Source organism: Lygodium microphyllum, chromosome 12, assembly GCF_053477565.2.
Source record: "Lygodium microphyllum isolate KBCC chromosome 12, Lygodium_microphyllum_v1.1.10, whole genome shotgun sequence".
Classification (NCBI taxonomy): Eukaryota; Viridiplantae; Streptophyta; class Polypodiopsida; order Schizaeales; family Lygodiaceae; genus Lygodium; species Lygodium microphyllum.
Genome location: NC_141146.1, coordinates 85743863 through 85760722, shown reverse-complemented (window position 1 = coordinate 85760722; position 16860 = coordinate 85743863).

Here is a 16860-nt window from a genome sequence, read left to right as displayed (position 1 = left end):
TACCCACAATTATTTTCAGTGAGAAGACTAACCCTCATGGAAAGGAGGAATCGAAAAGAATGCAGGCCCTTCTTCAATAATGTAAGATGAATCTTAGAAAAGCCCAAGATCAAATAAAGGTATATGCTAATGAGAAGAGGAAACCTTTGGAGTTCCAAGAGGGAGAGTTAGTTCTCTTGAAAGTATCAAAGTCTTGATATTCTACTCTAAAGGATGGCTCTAGCAAAAAACTTGCTCACAGGTTCTATGGGCCCTACAGGATCTTGAAGCATATTGGAGCTTGGCATATCAATTGGAACTTCCCTCTTCCACTAAGATTGATAATGTATTCCATGTTAGCCAACTCAAACCCTTTTACGATACCCAGGTGGAAATAGTTGATGAGCTACCTCCTATGGATGAAGAATGACGTATTCAGTACATTCCTAAGGAGATCATAGGTTAGCATGAAAAAAAGCTTTCCTCTTACTCCATCATTGAGTATTTGATTAAGTGGAAGGGTTTATCACTTGACGAAGCTTCTTGGAGGCCAGATTCCATTTTGGAAGAGTTTCTCTATCTAGAGATGCATTGGTGGTTGAGACATAGTCACATGGGAACCAGCTACACTCTAAACAGGGTCTAGACAGTAGTCTGTTTTAGAATAGATTTTACCCTTACCAATTTTCATCATTCATCCACATACATAGGGTCAAAGTACTCTTCAATAGCTACCTTTTGATGGCACATTCTATTTGGATACTTATATTAGAAGTTATGGTAGTTTTCTTCAGCGTGCCCTATTTTATCCAGCAAGCTATCTATTCTTTACAAAGGCTATTTCTTGAAGGTTTAAAGTTTTCCCTTTCTTTTGACGACATCCAAATTATGTATATGGTAGAGGCTTTTCTTTATGTCTTCATTTTAGCAAATAACTTTTTACTATTTGATTCCCCTCACATCTTTTGTATAGCTAAAATCTGAATAGTACCCTGTTTCATTCATCATTCTTTAACATTCTAACTTTGTTTTTGTGGGCAAAAACCTTTGGGCATGCATGGATTGTAAGAAGCTGGGAATGCATGTGTTAATGAGAGGGAGTTATTCATAATACCCTGTCACACTAACATAGGTATAAAAGGTATGAGACATGTAATTTTTGACATATTTTATCATAATACAATTTATGTCTCTCATCTCACCTGCTTGTACTCAGATTTCATGGCTTCTCTCTCTTCTTTTCTATATTTTTAGTCTTTCTCTCTCCTCTTTTCACTCTCTTTTTCTCTTATTTCTCTCACCTCTCAATCCTCACCTTGACAATATGGATCATCTTAATCATGCCAACAATACACTAGAATGCCCGTCCAATAGTATAATAATCATAACATTATCAATGCTAATGTCAATCAAGGAGGTGGATAATACTAATGACATCCCTGTCTTGAATAGATGGATATGATTAAGATGTTGTGAGATCCCGAGAGCCACGCCCAAAATTTTATCACCTAGAGTAAAAATAAAGTACCTAAGGTAGCCAACCATTGCTTAGGCATGTAAGGTTATCAGTATAGGAATATTCTCCCTTATAGCATACAAGAACCAACAAGGCTCTAGTCAAAGGATAGAATCTCATACATGATCATTTGATAGGGAAGGAAACCTATACGAGACCAATGTGGTTTAGCATTGAAAGGTCTGGTATAAATAGGGTAGTGTGGCAATTCCATTTTTGGATTGGTTTTGCTCTTCGAAATGGTTGTAATTATCACAACAATGTAAATACCTTGTTTGCCAAAGGAATGTTTTTACATTCATTCTTAAGAAATGTGATAACAAACCTTCTACAACTAAGACTAATTAAGAAAGATATATTTATTTGTTTCATATCATCTGTACTATATTTATTTAGAAAACTAAAATGTATCACATCTAAAATAGGAAGCAGGTGGACCATCGTCCTGACAAAACCATCCTAAGGCTAGCTGGGCCTAGTTAGCTGGATGGCTTCTCCCAAGAGTTTATGACAAGGCAGTGAATCATGACCATCCTAGTGTCAAGTCCTACTAGTTTACAACCATTTTAGGGGTCTAATGTGAGACTATGCGTTATGAGCAAAGGGGTGGACACAACTTTCCCCCTTGTTTGTCACTCTCATTGAACCAAGTGCGGTGCTTATCCACCTTAATTTTTTTATAGCTTATGCAATAGTGACCATCTTAACTCGATGTTAGAATGTTGCTAGAGACCATAAATGTGTTGGTAGAAACTTGATTTTTTGATAGCTTATGCAATAGTGACCATCTTAACTCGATGTTAGAATGTTGCTAGAGACCATAAATGTGCTTATCCACCTTGATTTTTTGATAGCTTATGCAATAGTGACCATCTTAACTCGATGTTAGAATGTTGCTAGAGACCATAAATGTGTTGGTAGAAACTTATAGGTTGATTTGAATCGTGGGAGAACTAGTTTAGCACCATTTTAGGGGATTGCTATGAGGCTATGTCTTACACGCAAAGGGGTCCACCCTTAACCCCCCCTCATTTCTCACTCTCATTGAGCCAAATACAATGTGCCCACCTCAATTCTTTGATGGCTCCTGCAATAGTGACCATATTTTTCTAATGTAGCCATGCATACTTTGGATTAGTCATGCATTCTCTAATTGGAGAGCAAAGCTCAATCCTTTTAAGAAATTGTGGCCTCTTATTTCTACACATGGTGAGAGTATGGCCTCCCACACAAAGAAGGATGCTACCCTTGGTCCCTAAAATGGCACAATAAATTTCAAATCTCTAATGGTTGTTGGGACTTTGGATGGCCTCTTATTCTTTCAAGAGTTTCCTAAATGTGTGAGACAAGACTACCCCTCACTAGACTTATAATTTATCTTTGAGCAACCAAGCCTCTCTCTCTCTCTCTCTCTCTCTCTCTCTCTCTCTCTCTCTCTCTCTCTCTCTCTCTCTCTCTCTCTCTCTCTCTCTCTCTCTCTCTATCTCTCTCTCTCTCTCTCTCTCTCTCTCTCTTTCAAGAGTTTCCTAAATGTGTGAGACAAGACTACCCCTCACTAGACTTATAATATATCTTTGAGCAACCAAGCCTCTCTCTCTCTCTCTCTCTCTCTCTCTCTCTCTCTCTCTCTCTCTCTCTCTCTCTCTCTCTCTCTCTCTCTCTCTCTCTCTCTCTCAAGGAATAAAAGTTTATAGTTAAATCACCTATCTCACCTTCCTCAATACACTCCATAGTTGAAGAAGTAGATGGGTACATTTTTCAAGTTAATGCCTATCGCACATCAATATCCTGATTTGTCATCAATTTGCTCCACTCTAAGCTACAAAGAAGAAGTAGAAGAACAATATAGGAGACCAAATCTTCTTATTCTTGGTTCCTCACTCTCAAGAAGGGATATGAATGCCAAAATCAGTCCCCCATGATATGCAAGAGGGGAAGAAGAAGAGAAGGAGATGAATATAGATAGGGCTTCTCTCTCCATGTCTCTCACTCACATACTCTCTCTCTCTCTCTCTCTCTCTCTCTCTCTCTCTCTCTCTCTCTCTCTCTCTCTCTCTCTCTCTCTCTCTCTCTCTCTCTCTCTCTCGACACATTGGCTCCACTCATTGCTCACCTCTTCAACTGTGCATTGTCTGAGGGGTTCCCTAACTCGTGGACAGAGCACACCATTGTACCTATCCACAAGTCAGGGGATCCTATGGATCCTAACACATATAGGACCATCATGATTGGGCCAATTTTTTCCAAACTTTATGGCACGGTGATGGAGGAGGAGCTCAGCACGCTGGCAGAGAGAGAGTGCATGCACACACCCGGACAGGCAGGGTTCAGACGAGTATTTTCTACCATAGACCACATCTTCACTCTCCGTTGTCTGATCGACCAGACACAGTGAAGAAACAGAGATTGTACTGTTGCTTTGTGGATTTCCGCAAAGCCTTTGACACGGTTCCGAGAGAGAGGCTTTTCAAACGCCTACTTGATCTGGGGGTGGATGATGACATGATGTGGGGTATTTATGCACTATATGAGCAGGTTACTGGCAGAGTCAGATGTCCGGGAGGTATATCAAATCCCCTTGTGAGCACCATTGGTGTGAAGCAAGGATGCCCACTCTCACCGACTCTATTTGGGCTATACATTGATGAGATAGCAGAGTTTATTCAACAGCGAGCCGGTGGAGGTATAGATCTCAGTGGAGCCACAGTTCATATCTTACTATATGCAGATGACATTGTGTTGGTCTCAGACTCAGCTCAGGGATTACAGCAGCATTTATTAGCATTGGATGATTTTTGCATACAGAGAGGCATGACAGTGAACCTTGGTAAAACCAAGGTTCTTATATTCCATACATCAGCTCAAATACGCAGACAGAGTATTTTCATGGCAGCAGGAGGGAGTATTGAGGTCACTGGATCATATGTATATTTGGGAGTCACCTTTACAGCAGCTTCAGGGACTTTCTCGATGACACAGGCAGCTCGTGACCGCCTCACTAGAGGATACTCAGCATTGGCTCTTATGGAGCGACAGTGTCATCAGGCACATTTCCAGGAGCCCTGCACTAAGGGGTGGCTCTTTGATACTCTAGTCACTCCAGCACTGATGTATGGAGCAGCTATATGGGGGCCAGGCCTTGCCGATTATGTATGGACATTGATGGAGAGACCTCAGGTGATCATGATATCTAGATTGATTCGCAGCAAGGCCTCAGTCCCACATGACATTGTGCGAGCAAAGCTTGCCACACCGCCCATGCTAGTCGAGGCATTATTTCAAACAGTCTGCTTCCTACACAGATTTCAAGAAATGGACAGAGATCGCATTGCATATAGAGCATATATGGCATCTCAGGAGATGGCTCGAGCGGGGGATACCACATCATGGTATGCACAGACTAGAGCTTGGTTTGACAGACATGGGCTGGACATTGATAGACTCCCACCTCTTCTATATGATACTCAGGCTCCCACTTACACCGTCTCTCTCTGTGAGAGGAATAGAGTCATCAGACAGGAGATATGGCATATTTATATACAGAGGACATGGGTCAGCCCTACACAACCACTGCCATCGAAGATGGCACATTATTATACACAGTTCTTGAGGATATCAGAGCAGGGATTCATAGAGATTCCAAGATATATGCAGATCCATATGCCACATCGATTGAGAGTTCTTATTGGACAGCTCAGGGTATCATCACATCAGCTTATGATTGAGAGTGGCAGAGCCAGTGGCATCCCGCGGGAGGATAGGATATGCCCCCTTTGCAGATCAGAGGTGGAGAGTGAGGAGCATTTTGTTCTCAGATGCCCGACATACTTAGAGTTGAGATCTAGATACACATTGAACAGCTCACTTCAGGGATGTATGACTGATATGGATCAGAGATCATTTGGCCGTTTTCTGGGAGAGGCATGGCACATCAGAGAGCAGAGCACACAGCGGGTCCCAGTCAAAGAGGGGCCCACCCAGACGACTATTACACAGTTCCTTCAGACAGACAGAGTGAGAGCTACTGTACCAGCCTCCAGCCAGACCTCCGGGCTCACACTACAGCAGGCTGAGGACCAGTGTACCCGACGCCGCACGAGGATCCGTGGGTTTCGGACCCCACAGCCACACCGACAGGAGATCCTGAGGATTCTTGATCTACATCGGCAGTAGATTGAGATCCGAGGACACTCGATACATTGGATCTTAGATCTCCAGTTTGCTCTTTCTCCACCGCCGATGTACCACATCTTGCATCCAGGAGGGATCACCTGCTATTAGCGACTTCGACGACTGCTACTACATCCCAGGATAGTATATCTCCCTGCATCTGTTACATATACACATCGCACCACTTTATCACAGCCGACAGTTGTTCCCCTATCACAGCCGACATTTGTTCCCCTTTTGTAGCCATTATCTGGAGGACTAGAGCTACATACGCACATACACATACATGACATTTATCACACTCACAGCACCGTATTTTCAGTTTCCAGTTTTTAGCTTTTCATTCAGCACTTTTATTTTGGATAGCTGGACCTCATCAGTTGTATCACAGTTTGTCTCATAGGCCAGTTTTGGTCTTTAGAAGATGTTAATATAACTTTCTTTCTTTCTTTCTCTCTCTCTCTCTCTCTCTCTCTCTCTCTCTCTCTCTCTCTCTCTCTCTCTCTCTCTCTCTCTCTCTCTCTCTCTCTCTCTCTCTCTCTCTCTCTCTCTCTCTCTCTCTCTCTCTCTCTCTCTCTCTCTCTCTCTCTCTCTCTCTCTCTCTCTCTCTCTCTCTCTCTCTCTCAAGCACAAGCTATGGTGGAAGCAAAAAGGCTAAGAGAGAGCTTGAACACTCAAAATGCATACAAATAAGTGAGATTCTCTATTCATTTTAAGCATTATATACATAATGTTTCATAGGTAGATAGCCTCATATCTTGGCCTCTTTTCCATTTTTATTCACTTAATTTTTACATGTACATGACTCTTTGATAGGTGGACATCCCTGTGCATATTCAACTCACTCTTATAGGCCCCTTACACATGTACAATGGGTAGAAAATAAACTAGAAATTATGACTCTAGAAGAGATTCCAATTTTCATGAGAGTGAGCTTGACTCTAAATTTTAAAGAAAATGTTTGAGAGTCATTTTAAGCAATGACTAGCTATTGGATTTAAAATTTTATGTAGTATATGTAATGTATCTTTATTATTCTTCAAAATTTATTCAACCATATGTTTAATACTAAGTCGATCTATAACTAGCCTTAGTTCCTTCTCCTCATTCACTAATTAGTCTTTTTTGAATCCTTTGAGATCTTTGATAACTTTGACCAACCATTGCGTTTGACTTTTCGTAATAAACTTTCCAAAATATTATATCCTTTCTACAACCTTCTTTGTTTGGGGTTAACATTATCCCCACTATAGATGAGTGTTAGTCCCATGCCATGTCAATTTGAGGTAGCTAATGATGTGGCACTGAGGAATTCACTTTAGGGATGCAAAAAAAGATGGAGAGATAATGGTTAGGAAGGCATCTAATAAGGGTAAAGGTGGATGATGATGGTATTTATGTAATTTTATCACTCAATTAATTTTTCTAATAATTTGTATTCAATTAAATTATTTTTCACCTTTTTGGAATTTTACTTTTGCAAGTTTAGAATTATTTATTTTGCTATGATGAAACACTAGTATTTGGGGTGGTGAGTAGCATCTCACCTTTAAATTGAGACATCTAATTCTCTCAAGCTGGTAAGATTCAAGTTTTCAACTTTAATCAATGTGAGAAAGTTAAGAACAAAGTATTCAAAAATTTCAAGTGTGATTTCATTTCTAAAGTGTTGCAGTCTCTTACATCCATTCTTAACTATGATGTAGGCTTTTGCAAAGGCAAGTGCACGGAAATATTAATGACTTTTTAGTATTCTTAAAGCATTTTATATTCCTATTATTCTTAAAGCATTGTTGATTTCTATAAATTGATTCATGTAAGTTTTCAAATTTACATTTTGAAACCAAAGCATATTTAATATCTTAATTGGTAGATTGCTTTTAATTTTGTATTGATTATTTCTAAGCCATTTACAATGTATGTTTAAGTTTTAAGTAGACGCATGGCTTTCACAAATCTATATATAAAGAAGTAAAGAACAATACTTGATTACACACACTAGTACAAGTGTAAAAGTAACACTCCTAAATATATATATGCTTCAATGACCATAAAAATACTACTTTTAAGAAGGGTTTGCAAAGTATATTCCCATTATGCATCATATAATTGTAATAGGGGGTCATCTCTTACTATTATTATTAGAAGCATTGGGAAGGGACACGTGTCCATTCCTACCAATGCATTCTCAATAGCCACATGGTGACTTGCACGCCACCTAGCTACTATGAATGCCCACTTGCAATCAGTTATTTCCTCCTGTGTCTACCTCATAGGCATAGCCCCACTTACACACCTAGCTACACCCTCTCCCAATCAACTCTTTTCTCCCATATCTGTCCCATAGGCATAGTCTCGAGCAAAATGATTGAGAGATCCTAGAGATATTATAAATGTAAGGGTAGGGATATTGCACCTCAAACCTTTCACAGCCCTGTCACTATAGTGCATCAAAATGAATCAAAGACACCTAGCGTTATTAGACTAAGATTGATAATTGACCCATCAATCATCAAGAAGAGCATAGTCACACATGTGACGTGTCTATTTGTACATATATACAATTGCTAAAGGTAATGTATATATTATTTAATCATAATATGCATACCCAATGTGTATGTAAAATTAGTTTATCTTTATATATCATAATATGAACAAATTGTAATATCACGTTATATTTTTTTATTTATTACAATTACCATTATCACACACATATGCACACACACACACAAGAGCATTTATAATCATATATATATACACACATACATCTCCCATAAAGCCAGGCCAATGAAGCACACATAGCTCTCTCTCTCTCTCTCTCTCTCTCTCTCCAATGGATCCTTTCCTTTGTAGCTATTCTCAGCCTACTAAAAGCCTTTTTGAAGCTTAGGATCATACTACATGCCCTCTTTGATTACACATCTATTATGAACATGTGCTACATATGCTATATCGAGAGATTGTCTTGAAGAAAATAAACATCTCTCCTTCCATGTAAATCAAATTTCTCAAGGAGAGTAAATATAGGCTTGATGTCATCTCCACATGCTTACATGAGTTCAACATCCAAAGCACTAAGGAAACCCTTGCTTATCTACTAAGAGGACACCAAATTAAGCAACTCTAATGCTATTGCAAGTGAAGATAAGGGTTTGGGAGGAGCATCTACATAAATGTTACACAAAGCATGTCCAAGTTGCATTCTAAGAGCACCTTAAATAGGGAAATAAAAGAAAATTTGAGCAAAGTAATCTTTGAAGAGATGTGTCCTCTAATATTTTCCTTCTATGTTGTTTTCTTTCTTTTTCTTCTAGAAGATGAAGAAGAAGAAGAAGAAACAAGGAAGAGGGAGAGTTCAAATGCCTTTTTTCTATATTCACACACACACACACACACACACACACTCTCTCTCTCTCTCTCTCTCTCTCTCTCTCTCTCTCTCTCTCTCTCTCTCTCTCTCTCTCTCTCTCTCTCTCTCTCTCTCTCTCTCTCATATGTTAGGTGAAGCTAATTTTGACGATAAGGAGTGTTATTGGGAGAGGAACATCAGTTTTGTGTGTGTGTGTGTGTGTGTGTGTGTGGATGAGCCCCATGATTTGCAGGGAGGAGCATTAGCAAGGACTCTCTCTCTCTCTTATATATATACATAGAGAGAGGCATGTTGTGTGGTGTACAAATAGTTTTCTTAGGTATAACATACCTATATTTCATTTAGGTTGGAGCCAAAAAATTATAGAAGAATGTGTAATGGTGGTGGAAACAATCTTTCTAATGTGCCTTTAGAGGGACACAAATCAATATGTAAATGGACGAAATAAACTATTTGTCATGCTAGTTTGATGTAGCCTTTGACATGTGTTGGCCCCTAAGATGTTGCATGGCATGCTATTCATTTGGGTGAATAGTCTCTCTCTCTGCATGCTAAATTCCCCTATGCTTGTTGACTATTGAAATGACTTGATTTTTAAGCTGATTTTTGTTGTTTTTGTGGATTGAATGGTTGGTTTTTTATTGATTTTTAATGTTGATTAGTTGATTTGTGAGTGTTTCAAATAAGGTTGAATAAGTTTGAGAAGCTCATGATATTTTTTAGTGGAGATATAATGTTCTGACATATTCTGATAATGTTCTAATAGTGTCTGATTGGTTTGGCCTCTGTTTTATTCTATTTTCCTTCTGAATGAGAGGATGGAATGATGCTTAATGGACTTTGAGAGTGTCTAGAAGCTTATTAAATGATTATTGATGGTTTTGAATGGTTTTAGTGGAGCTGAATGCTTTCTAATGACCTTTTATATGGTATTGTAGACCCTCTGTTGAGCTTCTATAGAGCCTCTATCTTTGTTTTGTTTTTGTTCTATATGCCTCTATAAGTGTTCTATTGGATGAATGTGTAGCTTGGCAAAGTTTTATAACCTTGGAAAGAGATGAATACAAGTTCAAAATAGCTTAAAGAAGTGGAAAAAGTAGCTGCTGAAGACTCAAGTGACAATGACAATGTTGAGCTATGAAAGGATGCTATAGTGTCTTTGGTGACCTTTCGTATCAAACATACCTCTTGGGAGGGGGGGTATCCATGACCAAAGAGGGGTTATGGATTATCATTCTTGATGATTCCAATGTACTATTGAGAGAGAGCATGTGAGAGAGAGAGAGAGAGAGAGAGAGAGAGAGAGAGAGAGAGAGAGAGAGAGAGAGAATGAGAGATAGCCAAATCTATGCAAAACAATGTATCAAGATTGTGAGAGAGACTATGAAGCTATTGAATATGAATGCTATGTGATGATTTACATTCAAAGTGAAGCATTTCTTTGTGTTCTCTTGTTATTTTGATTAAGAATATGAAGAATGTGTTGAAGTTTTGTTGTGATAAATCTATGGGAGAATTGTTATATTATGATGCAAGATTGGTGTTGTTTTTCTTCTTGTGGTTGATTAAAATATGAAAGACATGCTTGTTTCTGATACAAGATAGATTTTCTTATAGTATATTCCCTGTTTTCTTAGTGTTCCTCTTGGGGCTCCATGTTTTTGGTGCATAGCTGGGGAAAGCTACCATCAAGAGGCATCACAAGGGGCTAAAAATGAAGGAAATGGCATTGTTGAGAGGAGAATAATTCAATGGATGCTTGCAAAGTTCCTTCTACCACTGAAGATTTGAAAATTCTCATTGCCAAAGCCGCTTTCTACAAGAAATTTATCCCATAATGGCAGAAACATATTACCATCTTGATCCAAGCTCTATGTGGTGGACTATTTCCTCTCTTTGATGAAGTAATAGAGACATGCATCTTGATGGCAAATTGTTTGGGAGCAAATTGAAGAGAAAAAACAAAGAGAATGATCATCCATGGGAGACTTAGCTTTCATTGAAGAGTTTCGAGACATCATCAAGTGGGAGATTTTGAAGAAGCTTCAAGAGTTGTAATCAGTTGAAGTTCACAAGAATAAGAAGGAAAAGAGTTGGAATATATTTGTGGATGCTCAACAACAAGATACGTGGGATGCTTGTGCACTGACCTAGCCTCTATGAGAGGGATTGTGTTAGCATATCTCAACCTTATAAAGATGTGATATCCCTAGCTAATAGATTTCCGACATAAAGTACAACAACTTCTACACCCAAGGCTTATATTTGTGCTAGAGGAAGATGGAGATAATGTCAAGTTTGCATACTATAATTGACACTGCTTATCAGAATCATAATAAATATTGAATCTAAATTCACTCCCCCACTCAATTGGTTTACAAATACGATAAGGTCAAAGTGCAAGCATAGATGTGCAAACAATGCTCAACCCAGTAGGTTCCATGTGTTGCTTCAACACATGCTTCCAGATCTCCAAACACCATAAGATGGCATCACAATGATGCTTAAAATAATGAGTTTTAATGACTTGAAACTGAATATCTTCCCTTGTGTAGTGTGTTAAAATATTGAGAATGAATACTAAGGAGGATCATTGATGAGCAAACATACAATCAAAATGAGACATAAGTAATGACAAACAAGAACAACTAATGTTATCCAAGCATAATGCAAGTACAACTGAATGATAATGATTAATGAAATGAGTGTGGGGATGAGTGCCTTTTATAGGCTTACACAGCAAGTAGCATTATTAGATGAAGAAGGGTGAAAAGTGACCATGGTATTCACCAACTGTGGTTTTAATAAACCATGCACACATGAGCCAGTCTAAGGCTTTATTTGCAATGTGTTTCTTTGCCTTGTTTGTTCCTTACAAAGAGGCTATGGTGGATGTGATTGCACATTTCTCAACACCCCTCCTCAATCACAACCAAGAAAGACAATGAGTATACAGAGGTTGTCATGAGTAGAACCTTGCTAAGTGTAGACATGGAAAGAACCAACCATACAAAGCTAGAGGCTCTTTCAAGGCCTCACTAAGTGTGTAGGCTATAGTATGCAAAGGTTACATGAGGAGTATAGGAGCTTATGGTAGGAACATTAGGTAAGTCCACATTTAAACTTAAAAAAGTCTATCAGAAAATGAGCTACAAAAGAGGGACTGGTGAGTCCTATCCTTTTGTTCTTGGGTGTCTTCTTCTTCTTCTTCATTGTTGTCTTCATCTTCTTTGACTGTAGCAAGATATGAACTTTGAGACCTTTTCTTAGCATGGAAAAATTTCTCAATATGCTTAGTTTTCTTACAAAATTCATACACTATGCTCTTCTTCCCTTTCACATAAAGGAGTTGTTAGTCTCCTCTTAGGATGCTTGTTTCTCCCTTGCTCTTGATTTTATTTTCCTCTTCTAGGAGAGAGGCTTTGATATCCACAAGCTTCGGCTTTGGCATATTGATTAATGTGGTAGACACATTATCAAATTCGGGTGGAAGACTCTTGATAAGCACTCCAATGCAAATGTCTTCATCCATCTTCAAGTTAATTCCTGCAAGTTGTGTCAACAAGCTTTCCATATAATTCAAATGAGTTGCAAGTGAGGTACTACTTTTCATGTGAAGCCTGAAAATTTCAATTAGTTAGCCATATTTTGAGGATTTTAAATGAGCTCCGAATAGGGTTTCTAATCTATCCCATGTTGCTTGAGAGGTTTCACAATCATCAACATGATGAATGTAGCTGTCATCAAGTTTGAGCTTGATAATAGCTTGAGTCTTATCATCATTTTTATCCCATATGACTAAAATGGAATCCGACACCATTGGTAGAGCATTTGGGGTCGAAAGTCTACCGTGGGGGTAAGAGACATCACGGTAAAGGGAGATTCATGGAGAGAAGTAGACGGAAGAGAAGGGACTCAAAGAAAAAGAAGACGTAGAAGAATACTCATAGAAAGAAATAGAAGATGTAGAAGAATACTCAGAGAGGTGAAGCCTATCAATTTATTTATGCATTATGAGAAATAGGTAGCTTTTAGTCAATCTAATGCCTCCATTGGCTCCAAAAGGGGGGCAAAATAACAAGACACCTAACCAAAAGAGATGGAGTGTTACAAATGTGAAGAAAAAGGTTATATCTCACGAAACTGCCCAAACCCTAAAAGGTCCATGGACTATAAATCCTTATGCAACAAATACAAAGGAGAAGGCCACACCGCAAAAGGCTAGTCTGACTCCTGTGAAAGCTACCTCCAATACCCAATAGAAGACCTAAGAACTTGCTTCCAATTTGGTGGAATTGGAAGTTGTCGTAATAATGTGTGCCAAGAAAAGAGAGCCCACAATTCCAAAAGAGAATGTTTCCTTTGTCAAAATGGTGAAGTTCAACCTTCCTAAGGATAAACATAACAATACAGAGTAGAACGGTATAGTACAGAGCCATCTAGCGGTACACAAGGATATAGAGACAATTATAGAGATAGGATTAGAGGTCCAAGAGATAGGGGATGCCGAAGTACTTCCTGTAGTAGAAGAAGTGTAGATGTTTCTGCTACTAGAAGAAAAAGGGAAGATAAAAGTGGGTGTTGCCTCATTCCCTAGCCGATTATTGGAGAAGTCCATGGATCCTATCAAAGAATATGACTTGGTCAAAGACTTAGACACCTTCAAACCAAATGACATGACATTCCAACAATTTCTGATGTTCTCTTATCTGTCGAAGGAAATTCAAAAGCATACTGACAAGAAGAAGGGACATGAGGATTGCTCCTACCATTGTCCTTAAGTTGAATAAAGCCCCAGAGCAGCTTGTGAAAGAAGTAGATGTAGCTAACGTCTTCTTGGATCCTAGTACCCCATAGATCGGCATGTGCATTGAAGGATGTTTTATAGTAGACACATTGATTGATGGAGGTTCATCAGTGACTATGATGACGGATGTGACAATGAAGGATCTAGGATTGCAAGGTATGTTGCCTATGTAGTGCCTAATCAAATTGGCATATCAAAGCAAAATTAAACCTTTGGGCACTCTCCCATATGTGAAAACAACACTCGCAAGAAGAGATTATTGACTGACGTATCTGGTGGTAAAAATAAATTCTTATCGAGCCTCATATCCTTTGTTTTGTTGGAAAGATCGTGGTTGTTTGAAGCAAGAGCATAGATGGATTGGTTCAAAGGAACCCTAACCATAGGTAGAGGACCCAAAAAAGTGGTACTAAAGTCGTATTGATCGCAAAAAGATAATGGATCCACTTTCATTGAAGTGGATCCTCATCATAGACTCTTCCAATGAAATAATAGATGGCACATCAGGAGATGAAGACGCCGTCAAACATATATTTCCCAAGAAAACAAAGGCACAACCCCTAATATTGGGCACTGTAAGCCAACTTTCAAAAAAGGAAAAGTGTTTGTCAATGGATGAATACCTCCTGCTTGAACCCAAAATGATTTGTGAAGTTTCCTTTGACTATGAGATAGAGGCATGGATGTATTTTTCTCCCTATTACATGGCCATAACAGAGATAGAGACATGGATAGGAGCAAAGAAAAATGTAGAAGCAAAGGTAGAGGATACAACAGAGAATGCTTTCTTCTCTTACAAAGCTCCTACAAAGATAGAGACAAAGTTTGAAGAGGACGACAATGATAATAGTGCAAAAGAAGAATATAAAAGCGAGTAAGAAGAATCTATCCTACTTATAGAAGGCAAAGATGAAGAAGACGTTCCAGAGGCTACATAAGCTGAAGATTCCATGATGCTAGATAGAATGATTCTGGTACCATTTGGACTAGTAAATGGATCTCCTCATATGAAAAATCCTTATAAGAAATGGATTAAGCAAAATAAGCCTTCCTTTAGTAGTGGATCTTATCGCGTGAATTTACCCTTTCCAAGAGAGGATGATGATGATGCACCTTGCCAATAACCACCATTCCTATACACAACCCACACAAAACTCTGAAGGGTCCTATTGTGTGATGTTCCTGGAGGTATCCTCGGAAGACAAGTCCTCGAGCCAAGAAATAACTAATTCCCAAACCAAACCCAAAATAGCCATGATACCCTTTCAGCACTCCAAGGAGCAAGCTCGGACCTCATTGAAAGAGGAAGTCGATACAATGAAGCATCAGATGAGGAGATGTCCCTTGAAGGAGTTGAATCTCTACCCAGATGCAATCAATGGAACCTTCATCTGTGAAGTGGAAGGTGAAAAGAAATTAATGTTCATGGATACACATCGTATTAAACCTAACCTAAATGTGGGTATTAGTCTTCCAAAAGAGGAGTTGTCTATTCTACACAACCTTCTGAAGGAGAACTTGGACGTATTTGCATGGTTGTACAAAGATCTAAAGGGGATTGATCCTACAGTGTGTCAGTTTCACATCAACCTAGAGCCTGATGCCAAGCTAGTGAGGCAAAGATAGAGATGCATGAATCCAAATTACTCAGCCCTAGTGAAAGCCAAATTGATAAAGCTTCTTTAAGCTGAGTTTATCTATCTAGTGGCCAATAATGAATGGGTTTTGCCCATTGTGGTAGTATCCAAGAAGAATGGAAAGGTCCAAATAGGTCTAGATTTTTGAAAGCTGAACTCCAAGACTAAGAATAATCATTTTCATTTTCCCTTTAGAGACCAATTGTTGGACATAGTGGCTGGCCACAAGCTTTATTCTCTCTTGGATGGATTTACTGGATATAATCAAGTCCAAATCATAGAAGAAGATCACTCTAAAACAACCTTCACAATAAAATGGCAGAGTGATGCCGTTTGGGATCTATAACACTCATGCTACCTTTCAATGAGTGATGATAGCCACATTTTGAAACCATTTTCATGATTTCATTGAGGTGTAATTAGATGACTTCTATGTCTATAGGTTAATCTGTGAGCATTGGGGATACCTAGAGTAGTGCTTTGACAAATGTCGAGAGTATGGGATCTCTTTCAACCCTGCCGAATGCCTCTTTTCATAGTCTCTTTAGAAGTTCTTTTGGGCCACATTGTCTCTACACAAGGGATAGCAACAAACCTTACAAAGATCGAGAAGATTGTAACTTTAACAATGCCAACCAACCTCAAATAGTTGAGGGGATTCCTAGGGCATGTGGGTTATTACAGAAGGTTCATTGTACACTTTGTGACAAAGGCATCCCCCTTGCATAAGCTCCTAAGGAAAGTTACGCAGTTTACATGGGCTGTTGGTTGTGATGAAGAGTTCAACACCCTGGATTGAAGCACCCATCATGCAACCTCCTAATTGGACAAAGGAGTTCCATATGCATACTCATGCATCAGTAGAAGGCTTGAGAGAATTCTTATGCCAAAAGGGATCCTCAAAGTTAGATCGACCCATTTATTATGCAAGCCAAAAATTAACTAATCGAGAACAGAACTACACAATGACAAAGCTTGAATGCTTGGTAATGTTGTTCGCTCTTAGAGAAGTTTCGACACTACCTACTATCAATGCACTTCAAATTCTATAAGGAGCCCTATCCTTCCTAATGAACAAAGTAGATGTGAAGGGAAGAATGATGAGATGGCTCCTTCTATTCCAAGAGTTTGATTTTGAAGTGGTTAGCAAGCCTAGTTGCTCCCATGCCCTGGATGATCATCTATCGTGAATCCCTCGGAGAGCGACAAAGAGGAGCATGATGATCCAGACCTCCATGGTGCTTCCCTTTGTCTAGTTGAAATTGTAAACCCATGGTATGTAGACCTAGCCAACCTCTTGGCTATGCAACAATATCCTCCTACTATCTCTAGCCATGAGATGAAGAAGCTTATGTTGGAATCAGTCCCCCTACACCTTGTT